The sequence below is a fragment of the Halictus rubicundus genome, chromosome 3 (genome assembly GCF_050948215.1).
Source record: "Halictus rubicundus isolate RS-2024b chromosome 3, iyHalRubi1_principal, whole genome shotgun sequence".
Lineage (NCBI taxonomy): Eukaryota > Metazoa > Arthropoda > Insecta > Hymenoptera > Halictidae > Halictus > Halictus rubicundus.
Window position 1 is genome coordinate 20763502 of NC_135151.1, and position 18492 is coordinate 20781993.

Here is an 18492-nt window from a genome sequence, read left to right on the forward strand (position 1 = left end):
TCGTCCTTGTATGAAAATATTTTCCGCTGAGAAAGGGCTCGTTCGAAAGAGGAAGGTTCAATCTATCGCGCGCTGGTCATCAGCTGACGAGGTTATACAGATATTTGCTAATATAAGCGTTAGAAGTAGGCCAAAAATTGAACCAATGCTCCGTAGATTCGCGATAAGGTAGAGCGACCACGTTACCGACAAAAATCGGCGAAAAATGGTTTTACGTGCCTCAACTTTTCGTCCTTGTATGAGAACATTTTTCGCTGGGAAAGGGCTCGTTCGAAAGAGGAAGGTTCAATCTATCGCGCGCTGGTCATCAGCTGACGAGGTTATGCAGATATTAGGTAATATAAGCGTTAGAAGTAGACCAAAAATTGACGATGTGCGTGCCGTGGAATCTATTTATTTAATGGCACGAGGGGAGGAGAGTGGGCTAAACCGCTCGTCAGCTTTCCCAGAGACCATCTTCCAAAGGTGCCTCTATCAAATCATTTCGATTTACGTCGGCGCAATATTTTCGTCGCTTTAATTCCATCCAGTCCGGTCGTCATCTGATTCGCTGCGATCGAGTCGCAGACGACTCGAAAGAAACTGGTCGGTGTCTCTCTGTTTCTCTCCTTCTGCCGGGCATAGAGTAGCGTAAATAAGCGAGTGAGTTTTTCTTTGCACAATATGTTGCGGGACCATTACTTAGGCGGGGCGAGGGCGAGGAGGGAGCACAAGGGACGGGCAGGGGAAGGCAGGTTCCGCGCGGAGAGACTGGCTCTTACCTAAATAACCACTCAGTCACTCGCAGACTTAGCTGGGAAATGGCGGAGAGGCCGGGGAGGGTGGTTCGGTCCGACGAGTTGCCGGGCCATGGTGGGAGTTAAGGCCAACGGGGGATGGCCCGATACTATTACGTGATGTAAGAGCAGCCGAGCATCCAGAAACCACCCCGCCAGATTAACGAGGCCATTCTCCGATTGATTTCTCGAGAAACGCTTCGATCGTTAACTTCGATACCGTGCTCCGGTAGGTAAACTAACTTTTCGTAGGGTTTCGGACCGTTCTCGTAACGATGCCGAACAGAAGTTTCCATTCATCCGGTTATTTTACACGATGGAATTATTGATATCAACCCGGCGGAGTTTCGCGAATCTTTTAATCCCGGCGTTCGTCGCTCAAATTGATTAACTTAATCGATCCCGCGCTACTGCGCCTTCAAAGCTAATCATTGAAGTACTTCTGCCGCGCGAACCTCTGGCAGGTTAATCGATAGCTATTTATCACCCCTTAATCTTGTGTCATGCTCGCGAAAGCCTCGAAATAATTGACTTTTTTTTGGTCGTCGTTCGCGATAGACGAAATATCCGAGTTCAAACTCGTCGCGAATGCAGCACTTGAAAAACCGTTATCGGGGCAAAGTGATATTTCAGGTACACTCATTCGCCAGATCGATTAACTCCACAAAATAAAATGTAGAGATAATTGACGAAATTTTTTTATCTTTTAAAGTTGGGACTAAGTTCAATCGTTCAGAAAATTGATTCTAAATTTAAAAAATTAAGCATCGATCAGGAGCTTAAAATGTAAAAAATCGATTTCACCTTTGAACGGCTGATTTTGTAATTTGCATTCCTTTTTGCGAGTCGGTAATTAATCCACAGAAGGAACTGTACCTCCTTATTTCATTCAACATTTATCGGCAGAATAGCTTAATTTTTAGTTGTCATTGTTCGCGCAAATAACCAGAAATTCAATGACTTCGCGATAAATGAAGGTAGACTGTGCCCAATATAAAAATATTTGAATTTGATTTCCGACCGCGCTTGCGCATCTTCAACGCTTCCGTGATGTGTAATTTGAAACGCGACCACGAAATTTTGTGGTCTTTCACAATGTCACTGTTTGAATATTCTAGCTCGTTACCGCTTATCTCCGGCCGCCATAGAAATTTAGCAAATACATTGCACGCGGATCAGCCACGTTCCGATGATTGCTCGAGATTAGGGCGGTCCTTCACACGAGATTCGGTCCCGATAGGATCGCGCTTCTTCGCGCAGCCCCGAAAATCTTTGTTTCTATTGGGACGGAAAAAGTTTGCCAGTTGACCTCACATTACATCGAGTGTTACTTTTCAATCATCGATGGCTATCGTTCTCCTTCGATTTGCCTTATCACTGATATCGCCTCCTGAACTGCTCTACTATTATTCAAATACTCTTTCGTCGGCACATAGCACAAAAAAAAAAAAAAAATAGAAAAGGTTCGTCCGAAATATCGGTGTTCAAACACTTGTGGTATTATCTACAGTGATTTCTTCATACAGGGTGTTCATTTGAAAACTTTCCAGCCGAATATCTCGAAAAGTATGGAAATGTAAAAAGTAAGCTAATGACCTTTGATGTTGAAGCAACATTAAATAATTAAATTATATATATATATATGTATATTAAAAAAGTGTAAAACAGGAAAAGAGGGGAGCAGTATCAGTTTTTTATTTGGTTGGCGTTTTCAAGGTCATTTGAAGGTCAACTTTGTTTTCTCAAATGGAAACCTACATTTTTTATTATGGGATCTTATTGTACGTAAAAAGACCAGCAATTTTCGTGGGATACTTTTTTTTCTCCGCGCACTAGTTTCGGAGATATTTTGTACTTATTGTACTTGTTAAAAGAGATTGTACTATTTAGTCAAGTGTGAATCATCGTAATAAGAGATACTATATCGTGATACAATTAATTGTATAAAATGGTGTATTCTTTGGAAGAACGAGTAGAAATAATTTTTATTTATGGAGCTGATGAGCGTGCTCGTCGAACTGCTGCTACGTTTAATTAGAGACATCCTGATACACATGTTTCTCGTACGTACGTGTTACAATTAGTTGCAAACTTTAAGGAAACAGGAGAGGTGTCAAATTTAAAACTAAACCAGTAAAAATAGCTAACCATAAAAGAAGCCGATCAAGTCGAAATTATAGGACAGTTTACTCTGAATCCTTCTAGTTCAATTCTACAAGTTTCAATGGTAACTGGTGTATCAGTGGGATCTGTGCACAAATTACTTAAACACAACAAGTTTCATCCTTATAAAATGCAGTTGCATCAAAAGTTATCGGAAGATCACTTTGACAGGCGGACTGAGTTTCGCGAGGAATTCTCCACGTTGCGTGCAATAAAGAATGCAAATACATTGAGAGGTCCCAACGGTTAAAAAATAAAAGCAGTCGCGAAGAAAAGGGAGTCGCGCAAGTTTAAGCACAGCGCAGGCAATTTCGTCGAACATCCTTTGATGCTTTTTCCGTTGTCGAAGAGGTCGCAAGTTCTCGTCTAAACAGACCGGCGGAAGTTTCCGGACAAGCTTTCATTACGAGACTTTTCTCGGCAGAGTGTAAGGCGGCCTCACGCGAATCGCAGGGTTTAGGAAATTAGCATCGGAAGGGTCGAAGGTGGTCCGAGGTATGCGGGACGCATCGAGGTGACACTCGCAGAGGGACAGAGAGCGCTGAGACGACTGAGTTGAGGGAGCAGTCGCCTACGACGACGACGACGACGACGACGACGACGCGACGTTGCGAGGCAAAGTGAGGTAATAGCGTGTTGGAGTTAACTGGTTGATAACCATCGGTTATAATTAACTCAACCTAACCGGTGAACAAGCTAACCCTGTTAACTGCACCAAGCCGCAACTGTGCGTTTCACTCTATGGATATCAGGGCTGCGGTCTCGGAGCCAAGATTCCTCACGCGGCTCGTCCCCTGGCTTCGCACCGAAGAATTATCGTGCAGCCAGATCGATGTCGGTTGGTCGAATAATCACGCAACTTTTCGCGGAACGACACTCGAAACGCGTACCGTTCGAACTCTACAGATCCATCGGAGAAGCCAAACTGCACCGGGGGGATCGTGGATCTCCGCGCTCCGAGTTCCCCGAGGCTCGGCCGAACGGACTCGAGTTTCTCACAGGAACGGTAAACAAGTCTTCCGCTCGGAAGCGGCTTAAAAACGACGCGACACCCGGTACGATCGCTGTCATGGCAGCCGTTCCCGCTTTCTCGGTGCATTCTCCTGGAGGTTAATCCCTATTGTCGGCTGACATAAGCCTCTAATGGATGGAACCGATCCTCGCGCGCGCGCGCGCGCAACGAATTCAATTCACTTTGTTTGTCGGTCGAAACGACGAGCGGAGCGCAAACAGGGCTCGCCGGGGAGCCGATCTTTTTTATTAAACAATAAATCGACACGGTTCAGCCCGGCTGGGGACACGGCGGCTATCTTGAGCACGAGTCGTTTCGGTGGAGGGAGGGGGTTGTAGTTATCGACGTTAGCCTTGGAAGACGTATCGGTGAAATCCTTCTTCCGATGATCAGCGGTCAGGCAGAAAGGGAGGCTGCTAAGCAGGGTGTCCGTTACGGGTGCTTTAACGAGGCGAAACGAGCCACGGACAAACGCGGCAAAAGGGCCAATCCCAATCACTTTTCTCTCTTTTCCTTTTCTCGACGGCGGAGCCATGGTAGATTGCGGGCACGACGGGGGGGGGGGTGGAAGGGCGAGGGGCCGAGGGTTCTTGGGCGGCGGGGGTGGAAAGGCCAGGCCGGGCTGCGCGCAATCATCGCACAGTCTTTTAATTTCCTATACTGGCGGGAGCGAGAGAGACCGGCAGCCAGAGAAAGAGAGAGAGAGAGAGAGAGAAAAGGAGAACAGGGAGCGAGAGCACGTGTCGGTGTACGCGTGATCGTGTATGCGTGCATTCGTTTGAAACGGATGTAGGGAAGATAGGGCTGAGAGAATGGAAGAGAAAGTTTCAAGTAAAGGAGGAGAAGAGAGAGAGAGAGAACGTTGCTGGAACGAACGTGCGAGAGAGCCGTGAGAGAGATGAAGAGAGAGGAGAGAGAGAGAGAGAGAGAGAGAGAGTGAGAGGAACGGTGGCTCGTGCGCGAGGGTCTGCACGGGGTGGTAATTGGCTGTCATGGCTTCCCAGTTCTACCAACCGCCCAACAACCCCGAGAGATTGGTATCGCTTATAATTAACTTCTCCGTGCCACGAAGCCACCGTTTCCATCGCGGCGTCCACGGGAAAGAGTGCTGGCTACAAAGGAGAAGGGCGGTGGGCGGAGAGGGGAGGGGAGGGGAGGGCGAGAGTTTAAAAAAGACGGGGTTATAACGCGCGGGGGGTGGCAGAGGGGCGAGGAACTTTCGGACGGTATCTGAAGTCGAAATGCTCGGTGCTTGAGCGTGCAGGGAGAAGAGAACGCGAAAGGGACCGGAACGGGAACGGGAACGAACGATTCCGGGGCGGTTTCTCACCCTTATTTTTTTATTCGTAATATCAAGCCGGCCGAGGGGGAGAGGTTAGGTATCGAAATTCCGTGTGCCCGGGAGCGTCGAACGAACGGCGGTCTCGTTATTTCGTAATTTTCCTCGGGTGTCGTAATTGGAGCCTTTTGTACGCGCGTCGCCACTCTAACGAAGAAGATCATTAGCTTTGAGAAAATCTGGTAGTCCCGCAAGTTTCTCGGCGAACACCTTTGAAATCAGCTCGCCCCGGCACCTTTAGGCTACCAGGGGGGGGGGGGGGGGCGGAGGAGGAGGCTGAGCGGATCGGAAAGAACGTTCCGCGAAAGCCGTGCGTCAGAGTTCGAGGAGGATTTTTGTGGGACGCGGTATCGCGCGACGTGGCGCGGCCTTTCGCGTCGCGGAGGAGGACGCGCGCGACACCAACGAGAAGGAACGCTCTTTCAAAGCGGGGGCACACGCGCTAGACCGTCCAGGGAAGCTCGGATAGAAAGAGGGAAGAAAGCGCGACGACGAGGCGCGACGCGGCGCGGCGGAAGTTACGCGTATGAGAGACAGAGAATGAGAGACGAGGACAGACGCGTCGTGAACGACGGGGAGCGGGGAGGGGAAGGGATAGAAATGCTTCGAAGTAACATCCATTTCTATCCCCTGCCATCTAGTCGCTCCTTTTACTTTGGTTTACCTTATACTTTACTATACGCGTTACTTCAGCGACTTTTTATTTGCAATTCCACTTTCTTCCACGACTGCCACCTTTCCCGGCGGTCTTTTCGAGCAGCAACGCCTCAGTCAACTACATATTTCATGGCCTTCTCTCACAATACCATTTGTCCGTTACGAAGCTCTCTCTCTCTCTCTCTCTCTCTCTCTCTCTCTCTCTCTCTCTGTTCGAGGAGGTGGCCCCCGTTGGCGCGGGTCAAACGGGCGACGTTTTTAACGAGATTAAGAGCCAAGGGTGGTCACGTGACTTTTGCAGAGACAGCAGGTCGGTAACTGCTGTATAATTTCTGTTCACGATCTTTAGCCACCGACTTAAGGTCCGTCCTGGAACAAAAATGAGGAACGAGTTCGCTCGTTGTTAAGCCCTCATAGCGTAGCTTGTACACCAGTGTAAAGTTCGCGACCACACCTCTCATTCGAAGCTCGACGAAACGACTGAAAGAAATCGCAAATCAACTTTTAAGATGTCGTTGCTTTCTGTAAAACCATTTTGCGCCTATTTTTGGTCGGTAATGTAGTCACTCTGCCTTATCGCGAATCTACGGAGTCTTATAAAGAGGAACGAGGACTCGGGATCATCGGCACAGTTTCGAGAATAGACACCGTTGTCGCGGTGCGAATCCTCGGACGGAATAAAATGCGAGCCGGTGCATCAACCCCTGTACACATACACGTATTCAATGTCGCGTAGAGTCCATGGAATGTCAGTACAGTCCTTCCGTAACTAGTTTCTGAGCAGGTCACCCCAATTAACGTTTTCACGTGCAGCTCGCTCGTCCCCTCGCTTTCGTCCTTTGGCTTTCTCTCTCACTCCCTCTCCATTTCTCATTCTCGCCTTCTCTCTTTGTCTCTCTAATTCTCTTTCTCTCTCTCTCTCTCTCTCTCTCTCTCTCTCTCTCTGTTAAGGTTTGCCCGCTACCAGCATTCGTACCCTCAGCAGCCGGCTTTCTCCCTGTTTCAGCGTTGGCACGCTACGCCACGGCAAGTCTCGCAGAAACTTATAATTGCGAAAGGAGTCGGCAATTATAATTGCCTCCGGCCAGCAGAGACGGATGTAATTATCTAAACATTCGCGGCTGCATGGCGCGAGCTCCTCGAAAATTGGGCGTACGCGGTGACGTGGGGCTGGAACACGTAAGGGTATCATTCGGGACGAAACTTGAGGCTGCTGGCAAATACGGTTTCTCTCGGATCTAATTGTGTGGACAGTTAAGCGTTTTAGGATACCACTCGTAAGTAAACCGCACTCGTTACGCGTTCATACTAAATTCAACCCGTTGCCCTACAATGATTCTGAACAAAGTCTAATAAATATGTTATTAATTTCCTTTAAACCGAAATAAAATTCTATTTTTGGCATTGTTAATGTACAGTACAGCTATCCAAGAACATATAGGCTTACAATAGATATAAATTTTCCCCTTTTTCTTAGGAAATTACCTGTAGACGAAGTATTCATTGCGATAATTTATTCTGTTCGTTGTTCTTTCAACGGGACGTTGCGTCCAGTTGATCGAATGATTTTCCAGAGGATTATACATCGACAGAGAACGATGTCGGGAGTGACAGAGACATCCGTCTGCGCGGAAGAACCCGTAAATGTCTTTCGATTAACACTGCTGCCTCGTAAGCGTGTCGCAGGCAAAAAAGTTTTCGCGTTTAAAGGCGCGAAGGATAACGGCGCCGGCTGTCCTTCTTCGTTCTTCGATTTACGAGATCGAGCGAGGGACGACAACCGAGAGACGGTGGAGGGAGGCTGCGGAGAAGGCAGACACGAGAAAGAGAGAGGGAGGGAGAGGGAGAGAGAGAGGGAGAGAGAGAGAGAGAGGAGAGAATGACTGGTGCGCGCGAGTTGGCCGAAGTAAGGAGCGAGAGAAACCAAGGAAGGAGGGAGCCAAGACTCCGGTCAATTAAGCGCAGGAAATTAGAGTTTTAATTACGCAGTCATTCAGAAAATTACATCGGGGACAGTGAAGAAGGCATCCGCAATCACCAACGAGCGGCGACGATGGCGCGGCGTGCCCTTTCCTTCCGACGGGCTGTTCGACGATTTTAAAAAAGTAAATACAGTAGTTTCTCTATATATGTCGCCGAGGCCTGGATGATAAACGTCGCGGAATTATACCCCCTACCGCGGGGTAAACCCCGTGCACGAAGCTCGAGAGGCCTCGGACGCCGAGGAGTGTAAACACAACACGGCTCGGGCAGAGTTGTGCTAATTCAATTATATTGCAATTCAATTGCATTGTATTTCAATTTTATAATAATTCAACTACGTCGTAACCGAATTACATAATTCAAACCTTTCGATTAATTCAATTACTAATTATTTCAATGCGACAGGTTCTTGGTCGGAATCCAGCCAGTTCAGAATCGGTGGATCCGGGACTCCGCCATTTTTATTCGTGGCGAATAAATTGCACCACTGCGAGCGCACCGAGCCGTTTGCTTTAGCTGTTGCATTTAAATTCCAACAAATGAGCAATTCAGCCTAGACTCCGTAGATTCGCGATAAGGTAGAGCGACCACGTTACCGACAAAAATAGGCAAAAATTGGTTACACGTGCCTCGACTTTTCGTCCTTATATGAGACAATTTTTCGCTCGAAAAGCCTATTAATACTAGGTTCACGGAGCACTAAAAATTACTATTTTACATTACTTTATAAAAACAGCACGAATGTACCTATCAAAATTTTTAGCCATTTTTTAAATAATATATACACCAGGAAATTAATTTGTTAAATAATTCCTCTTGGATGCACCTTTACAAACTCAATATTCCTAAATTAAAAACATTAGAATCCCGAATAAAGTCCCGTAAACATGGGGCCACGACTCCGTAGATTTGCGATAAGGTAGAGTGCCTACGTTACCGACAAAAATCGGCGACAAAATGGTTTTACGTGCCTCTACTTTTCGCCCTTATATGAGAATATATTAAGCTGGGAAAGGGCTCATTGGAAAGAGGAAGGTTCAATCTAGCGCGCGCTGGTCATGAGCTGACGAGATTATGCGGATATCGGCTAATATAAGCGTTAGAAGTAGGCCAAAAATTGAGCCAAGACTCCGTAGATTCGCGATAAGGTAGAGCGACCACGTTACCGACAAAAATCGGCGAAAAATGGTTTCACGCGCCTCAACTTTTCGTCCTTATATTAGAATATTTTTCGCTGGAAAAGGGCTCATTCGAAAGAGGAAGGTTCAATCTAGCGCGCGCTGGTCATGAGCTGACGAGATTATGCGGATATTTGCTAATATAAGCGTTAGAAGTAGGCCAAAAATTGACGATGCGCGTGCCGTGGAATCCAAGCATTTTTATGCCATTGGATGAGTTTTCTGGATGAAATCGGGAGTAGCGCGCACTAGAAAATATCTCCGGCTACAAATTGAGCTATATTTTGTCTTGATTCTCTGCGAAATAAAGCCAAAAATTTGAGGCACGTTTCTGGCGTCTGAATTCATAATATTGATAATACAGAGCAAAAAATGTGACAAGTTTAGTCACAGACTTGAGACAGTACTTAAGTCAGTGGCTGAAGACTGAACGGAAATTATACAGCAGTTACCGACCTGCTAACTCTGAAAAAGTCATGCGACTACCCCTTGCTCTTAATAGCTTTATAACCGTGTAACCAATGCGCACAAACGCCTCCGGGATCACCGGGGGGCCGTTCCTGAGTAGATCGTTTTCCATGAAAACGATGGTCGGTTGGGCGACAGTGTTTCGATCAGGCTGCGCGCATTCGTTCGTCGCGCGTGTCAATTTGAGGCGGACCAGCAAACGAAGTTACCGATCGTTTCAGCGCGGGACGCGCGTGATCCGACGATTTTAATGTCGTTCCCCCGTGTCCCTTTACCTCGCAGCTGTATCCGGTGGTCACCGCAATCCAATTATTAAATCGAGTTTCGCGTAGTTTGACGCGGTATCGGGACGTTCGGCGGCCGTGCGACGCGAGTTATAGGTGGCGAGACTGGAAGAGAGGAGAGCAACGGGTTCGGGAATAGCGTCTGCGAACGGTGGAAAAAGAACGCTCGGAATATCTGGGATATGGGTCACGGGGAAAGTCAAAGGTTGCGCGTTAAATTTAATTACACGTGGCTGTGACGGCTGTTCGAACGGATATAGCCGCGGATTGCCCAAAGCTTGTCCGGGGCCGCTTCGATTCGCAGTCGATAATCGTATATCCGAGGAAACGCGGCCGATATTCGGTTTAAATTGGTATCAATAGTACCCTTTAGGACGACTTTGTGACACGTCCGGGTTCGATCTGTCCGGCCGGACCGCTTGAAATCCGGATTGCAGTTCTGGATCGTCGGGAACGTTTCACCGGGACTGCGCGCGGCGTTAGGCCAGAAAAAGGATAGAGCTCTCTCGATTCCACGACTTAGGTATTATTAGTGACGTATGGTTAAATAGAACAGGAGATTGGCCGTCCGTCACCGGAACCGAATTATTATCGCTGTCTGTCCCCGGTTGGAACGACGTTCCTTATCCATTCACGACCGATTCGCTAAAATCGTTCCGCACGCTATAATTAACTTATCCGGATAAATTCGTAGGAATTCGTTAACTATTAACGCTTTTCCGATTGACGCCGTCCCGTTTCGCCGCGTCGGTCTGAAATATCGGACACGCCATTAGAAAACGCGCCGCGTGTACAGTCCAGCTTGTAGAAAGTTAACTAGCCGTTATCTATTGAAATAGAGATAACGGGGTGCAATCGATTGATTTATAATTAGAGCTGAAACTTAATAGCGTCGCGCGGTCTTTGCTGACTTTTTTGCTTCGGCCTCGTTCTTCTGTATCACCTCCTTTTCGTATCGTTGAACCGTGAACGTGGACACCGAAACAAAAAGGATGTCTCAATCGAGATTGAATAATTGATTTGTTCATTTTCTCACAGTCTCGTAATTGCTTCGCGTCGTTGTTGAAAAAGCAGACAATCCTCGACATTCGGCCCTGCGAAGAAAGGGTTGAGGAACTCAGACGGGCCGAGTGGAAATCAACAAAGACGGAACCAAAGAGAGAGAGAGAGAGAGAGAAGAATTTTTGCAGCGGTTGGCAACCAACGGGGAGTGTTAATTTTCAAAATGAAAACGAGACATCCGTCTTTCGCGGAATTTCTTGGCACTCGACGCTTCAACTGGCCGCCCATTCTCTTGCTGAACGCATTAGAGTAATGAATTAATTTTCATCCAAGCCCTATTTCTCTCTCTCTCTCTCTCACCCCTTGCCCCATCGTGGCCCCCCGTCTACATCTCGCAGACCTGCCTTTTACCACTCGTTTAGCCCGCGTAACGACTCCTCCCTCGCCCGTTCCGCCCACCCACTCTCTCGCTTTGCATTCTGGATTTAAAGTCTATCTTCTTAATTATAACGGAGTGACAATGCACTCTTTCCACTGTTGCTTCCTTTCGCAACACTTACCATTTCCCCGGGAACTTTCCAAGAGGTCCGAGGCATCGCCCTCTGGTATCAGGCTCGTTAAACGGAAAAGAAAGATTCGACCGTGTCCGCAGCAGCTGGGCTACGGAATTTATCCTGGGGATCAACACGCGCCACAAACATGCGCGTAATTATTCTCCTGATTAATACTTTCGGCTCTTTACCACGGCGACTGTCTCACCCTGAACGGCCCTGTGTATTTGTTTCCACTATTCTATAGAATACACAGTCAAACCTGTTTTTGCGCGGTCGTTTTCAATGTTTTGATTTGTGCGATTTTCTTTTATACCACCCTTGCGTTATAACACCCTTGTAATGGGGAGCAGGAATCCAGCTTTGCGACAAATTGGAAAAACATTTTCTTAAAATAGATAATTCCGAAAGGAGTTTGAAATTCTAAAAAGAGCTTCGATCGTGACGTTTACAAGCAGCTGATCAAACGACCGTCGTCGCAAAAACTTATCATTGACTTCATGGTGACACAAAAGTAAATCAACTCTAATATCTTCAAGCGACAAAAGCAATTTTGAACCTGTTCATCGCAAGAAGATGCGCGTTTTGGACCACCACGAGCAGTATTGAATTATGTGCATTTTGAAAATTTCTCCATGTTTACAATGAGAAATTAAATTTTTTTAAAAAATGTTTCCATGTGTAATTACTTATTTTGTTTGGGAAGCACTTTCTCGCTATTTCGTAAATCTTGGACATATTTTCTAAGTGAGACTTTTTTCATGCGGTCCCTCTCCACCGCATAACAAAAATTTTCTTCAATATGTTGTAAAGAATTATTTGTTATAGCTATTTATGAAGCTGCTGAATATTTTTTTCCGCAGCCTAATAGTTACATTTGCAGTCAAGAAAATGTTTACTCACCAAATATATTCGTTTCGATGAAATGACTTTCAGTGGAATAATTATCCCACTGCGGATCTTGATGCAAAACGAAAAAATTACCCGTATCGTTTGCAAGAACCAAGCAAATGTTTCATTCTCCTTCTAATGACTTCGACAATCAAGAAATAGTACATCCATATTTTTAAATTCTTCCAAAATTCCCATTCTCTCAAATTGCATCAGCTTTGTCACAACTGCATAAAATTCGCAGCCTAACAATTATATTTGCAGTTATCAAAATGTTTACTCACCAAATATATTCGTTTCGGTGAAATAACTTTCAGTGGAACAATTGCATAATGGCTTATTCACTTAATTCTTCAACCTTATTGAAATGAAATTCTTTGAACACAAGATTTAACCAGTTAACTGTGTTTGACGAGTATACTCGTCATGAAGAAATGGCAATATTTTGTGTCATGACTAGTATACTCGTCAAAACAGCTATAATTCAAACAGCGGTTAATTTTTGCGACGCAACTTAGGTCGCAACAGCTAACTGGTTAATATGTTAATTAATGGGGAGTTGCCAAACGGACATTGGCGAACATAGAATACTAATCTTTGGCAACTGGCATCAGGAAGGATTGAGGTATAGTCAGGAAGAATTACACGATCGAGCAACGCACAGAAATTGCGAAAATTCACTACAAAAATGGTGAAAACTTTGCAGAGACGGTTCGAAAAGTCTGCATGGATTTTGGTCATCGTAACGCACCGTCTCGCAAAATCATTTTCAGCGATGAATTCGGGGGACCGAAAATCCACAAGCGATTCAACAGCTTCCCACGCATCCGCCACGAGTCGCTGTTTGGTGCGGATTTTGGGTCGGAGGGGTGATTGGCCCGTACTTTTTTGAGAATGCTGCCGGAAATGCGGTTACCGTCACTGGTGTTCGTTATCGTGACGTGATAACCAACTTTTTATGGAATCGATTGAACTGCACGGACTCGGAAGACATATTCTTCCAACAAGATGCCACACTGCGGGCGAAACAATGCAGTTACTGCAGACGAACTTTCCTGGTCGTGTTATCTCGCGCCGCGGCGATGTGAATCGGCCGCCAAGATCCTGCGATTTGACGCCATTGGACTTTTTTCTTTGGGGTTTTCTGAAAGGAAAAGCGTACGCCAATGATCCACGGACCATTCCGGAGCTCGAGGAAGCAATTGGACGCAGCACTGCAGAAATTAGTCCGCAATTATACCAAAATGTAATCGAAAATTTCGTCAGAAGAGTGAACGTTCGCAGACACGGACGAGGCGGCCATTTGCCAGATATTGTGTTCCACACATAACCTCAATGTTTGTACGTTAAAATAAAAACATTTCAATTTATTAATAAAACCTATTCTTTTTTGAAGTACGAATGTTTTTATTTTAACGTACAAACATTGAGGTTATGTGTGGAACACAATATCTGGCAAATGGCCGCCTCGTCCGTGTCTGTGAACGTTCACTCTTCTGACGAAATTTTCGAAATTTTCAGCTGATTTTGGGACAGCCTTTAGGATAAAAGGGCAGCGTGGAATCCACGAGGTGCAAAAACCGTTAGACATTTCATCAGAAGCGTGGCCGGCCGGCGAGCCAAGGTGTGCCACGAGCGCTCGCGCGCGCGCGCGCACGCATGCTTGCGTTTATTTCGAAGCAGACCGGTCGCAGTCGTCGGCGAGTTGGTGAAATCTGCATTACCGCCTAACCCTCTTCTTCGTTTACCCCAGGCTGGTGGTCGCGCGCGCGCGCGCGCGTGTGTGTGTGTGTGTGGGTTTCGTCGATGGGTTCTAGCACGATGCCTCGGTCGGTTCCCCTCGGCGCCTCCAGTGGCTCCTTGTTCTTTGGCGATGCTCGCGAGGCGCACGGCGCGCTCGTTAACGTATTCATGGGTTTATGGGACAATTAACCCTTTGAGGGACAGTATAATTACAGAAGCGATTAAACATCTTAACGTATAAACACGCCGGGCTCCGGCGACGTATATGTGTACGAAACTCGATGTGGCAGCCAGCCGGGTAGGCAGCCAGAGCGTTACCAATTAACATACTAATGACACGAGGTGCTTTTCGAGAGTCGCTGTAACCGGCTGGCCTGCAAAGCCTCCTGCGTGTACGTGTACACACGGTTACACGCACGCGTCGCGTTGCACACCTGCGCAAAAATACGCAACCTCCGGAATCGCATTAGCGTTAGCTCACAATTATTTACGATTGGGGATCACGCAATTAAATCGTTTCCGCGACTTTCGTTCGAAATTCGGACAGTTCCCGGGGACAGGACGATTCGGATAACTGGATCGTCCGGATAATAGGCAGTTCGGTACATCCATCTTCCACCTATTGTTTCTTCATTCGTACTATGGGAACTGATGCACGTGTAACCGAATTTTCGTGAATCTAGTTCAGCACATACAGTGAACTCTCGTTACGAGTCAGTTGCGCGGTTCCGCTGACTGACTCTTAGACGAAATCTGTTCGCGATTGAAATGCACAGGGCACGCTGGACACCTAAGAGTCATATCCGTCTATAAGTCAAAAGCCTATGACTACTAACCGATAGTGACAAGAAGGTCTCTCGAGCTTGTTGGCTCCTCACGGGGTATATCCCGCGGTAGAGGGGATAATTCCGCGACATTTATCATCCAAGCCTTGGCGACATATATAGAGAATTCAGTAGAATTCACTCTGGTAGTTAGGGTAGCTTTTCTTTCTTGAACACTTTGGCTTATTTCTCCTATACTGATTTAACAGTATAACTACCGAAACATTAAAAATGACTGGTTCCTAATTTTTTCTTTTACAATTACTGAAATTGTAGAAACGTTTTCATCGGAAATTTTTTAATGAACCTCTTCACTGAAGCACATATTACAATAAAAGTTGTATGAAGTCTGAATGGGCACAGTCTTGTCACTGTTACAAAACAATATATGTATATTGTCCGTTGTATTGTGTTGTATCGTATGTGTATTGTCGTACTGTACATACGTTAGTCGCATTTATTGCACGGTAGTTCTAGCGTTAAATAGCGATCCCCGTTGTGGATCCCCGTTGTTAACACTAGGTTTACGGAGCACTAAAAATTACTATTTCACGTTATTTTATATTATATTTTATATTATTTTTAAATAATATATACCCAAAGAAATCAATTTGTTGAATAATTGCTCATCGATGCATTTTTACAATCTGAGTATTCGCGATTTAAAAATATTAGAATCCGTCATTTTAGCGAGTTGTGCGAAAAGTTTGAAACATAACAGATACCCATTGGTCGCAATACCGATACCTTGGTGTGACGAGAGAAAGAAAGAGAAGGAGAGAGGGAGGGAGGAAGGGGGAGATTTTAATAGTTTTTTAAAGATGAGAGAAGGAATTCGTTTCCCTTGATTGGATTGAAACGTATCTCGCGCAAGTTCCCCCGTAACGACTTTCCTAATTACGCCGTCCATTAATTTTAATTGACCTGGTTTTTCCTTTCCGAAACGCGGATACTTTCCACGGTATTCGATTAAAAATCCATTGAAGGAATTCTCCGGCAGCCGGCCAGCGGAATATTCGGGTCGCTGTGGAAAATTTCAATCAAAACGTTCCAGCATTTGGTATCCCTGATCGAACCGAACCGATCCGAACCGAACCGCGCGGTTGCTCCACCGGTGTTCGATCGTTCGGCTTTTCTAATGCGATGCGCGCAGGCCGCGGTTTAACAATACGCGAGCCATCGGGCCCGACGCGTCCGCCATCGCATCGGTGTGCTGTGTCATTTTGTTTGCCGCGTGGGAATTTGATTATCGTATAATCTCAGCCGGGCCGAAATACTCGGCCCCCCTGTAAAATCATGGAAAATCTGGCCGAACAATACCGCTTACCAGTGTCATTGTGAAACCTTTATCGCATTCTACGACACGGAGCACGCGCACATCGAAAATTGTTCGACCGTGGCGCGATCATCGAGCTGGCCCTCGTATACACCCGCCTGCCGCGCACCGAAATGCTTTTGATTTAATTAGCTAATTATAATGTTCATTTAATTAATATAATTGGACCGGTTAGCAGCGCGTGGGCGCAGCTTGTACGCCGCGACGCCCGGTGACTATTTTGCCGCGTTGCATTTAATAACGCCCATTAACGAACATTTACATTAGCAGTAATTATCGCAGTCGCTGCGCAACCACCGCCCGATCGAAATATTTTCCGAGCGTCACGAGGTAATCGGTGTTTCATCTGTTACGCTGTTAACAATTTCCCAGCGGTGTTTTCCAACGGACAATTCCGCCCGAAGATGTAGGAGAACGACAATCCGATATTCCGGTTAAATATTCTAGACGTAAGCCGAGCATTCTAATTAGCCTCGAGATTAGTTCTGTTTTGATCGCGATCTGCCCGATTGCCTGGATCGAACAGATGTTCGTCTATCAAAGACGTCTATTGTTACATTACTATCAGCGAATTAATTATACTTTACTGGTGCTTCATTAAATTCTCCCCTTATCTTGAAACGTTGACTCATTGTGATGCTGTACTTTTGTGTCGGTCTGCAACACTAATTATCGAGTTTTTAATTGGCTCTGCCGAGAACCCTGATACGAACTCTGATAGTTATTCGACTGTGTGTTTTATCTCTGACACAAAAATGTTGTGTATCAGTTTTCGAAAAATGAAGTCACCAATTATTACAGTACATTTCAGTACATTACAGTACATTCAGCCAATCTTCATCGTCAGTAAAGACGAATTATAGTGAATTCTCAATATATGTCAACAAAATGTCTTGCCAGCGACATGTATCGTACAGGAGACGTGGACGAGCCGTGTTATGTTTACACTCCTCGGCGTCCGAGCTTCGGGGCCCCTCGCGGGGTACACACCGCGGTAGTGGGGATAATTCCGCGACGTTTATCGTCCAGGCCGTGGCGACATACAATGTAGACCAGTTGCGTGCAGAGTAAACGATTCGAAGTAGGTAATAAAAATCTGTAAAATCTAATTTGACGGTCCGGCCAGCAAAATAGGCCTCCATACACTTTTCAAAAAATGGCCATTTCTATCTCAAATATTGTGTCAGGTTGCAAAGCCGTTAAAACGTCTCGTTAAAACTATTGTACTATACCTTTCACATCTTTATCCCTTACTTACATCTTTATCCCTTACGTCTTTAAAATGTTTTAATACGTTAAATGCCAGAAATCGATCCCAGAGATTTTTACAAAATCAGTGTAATTTAATTAATGCAACCGAAACTAGTAATTTAACCTTTTGCACCCGAAGGTATTTCAACTTCAAAACGAAACATTTCTTCCGAACTACAATATTGCCCATCTATATATATATATTTTTCATGTTATACATATGAAAATGGTGCGACTTACTCGTACAATACCGACATGTTTAGTAATTTATTAAATACAAACAAATTTGATAATGTCAAAAATATTTTGAATAACGATACAGCAATTTTTAGTGTTGCCTTACAGTCACCATGCTAAGGGTTAAAATGCATTACCGGGGATGCTGTTTCAACCCATTCGCATTCTACAGATCCTAATAAATTCCGGTTTAGCTGAATATGTCACAATGAAAACGAACTGCTAAACCTAGTCAAAAACCTAAACATAGTCTTATGTGACTGACGCGGCAGTGAACCTGTCAACCCTTTGCACTCTCGGCGCTAGTTTCAATCTAAAACTAAGTTTTTCTTCCGTCTTACAATATTTTCATTTTATTCATACGAAACTGATCCGATTTCTACGTATAATATTTAAATGTTCAGTAATCTATTAAATTCAGATTTTGTAATATTTTTTGTAATTTCTTTGAAATAATACCACAACAATTTCTAGTGGTGATTCAGAGTCACCCCACTCGAGTGCAACGGGTTAACAAGCAAATGGACCTTTATTTTCTCGGGGCAATTATCAACGAATTTACGTTCGACACAATGCACTCCGGCAATCTTACTAATCTTATTCAACGTAACAAAAAGTTCTCCGTTCTTGACGCAAGGGTTAATGAGGATTCGAACAGCACGAGATTCGTTTTCATTAGAACCGGCTTCGTTAATTCCGAAATCCTTTCGGAAGGGTCAGACCGAAATTACCATTCGCGGATGGGCGCGCGTAAGACGGGGGTCGGTCGCGCTAATCCGAGGCGGTTGGAGCGCGGG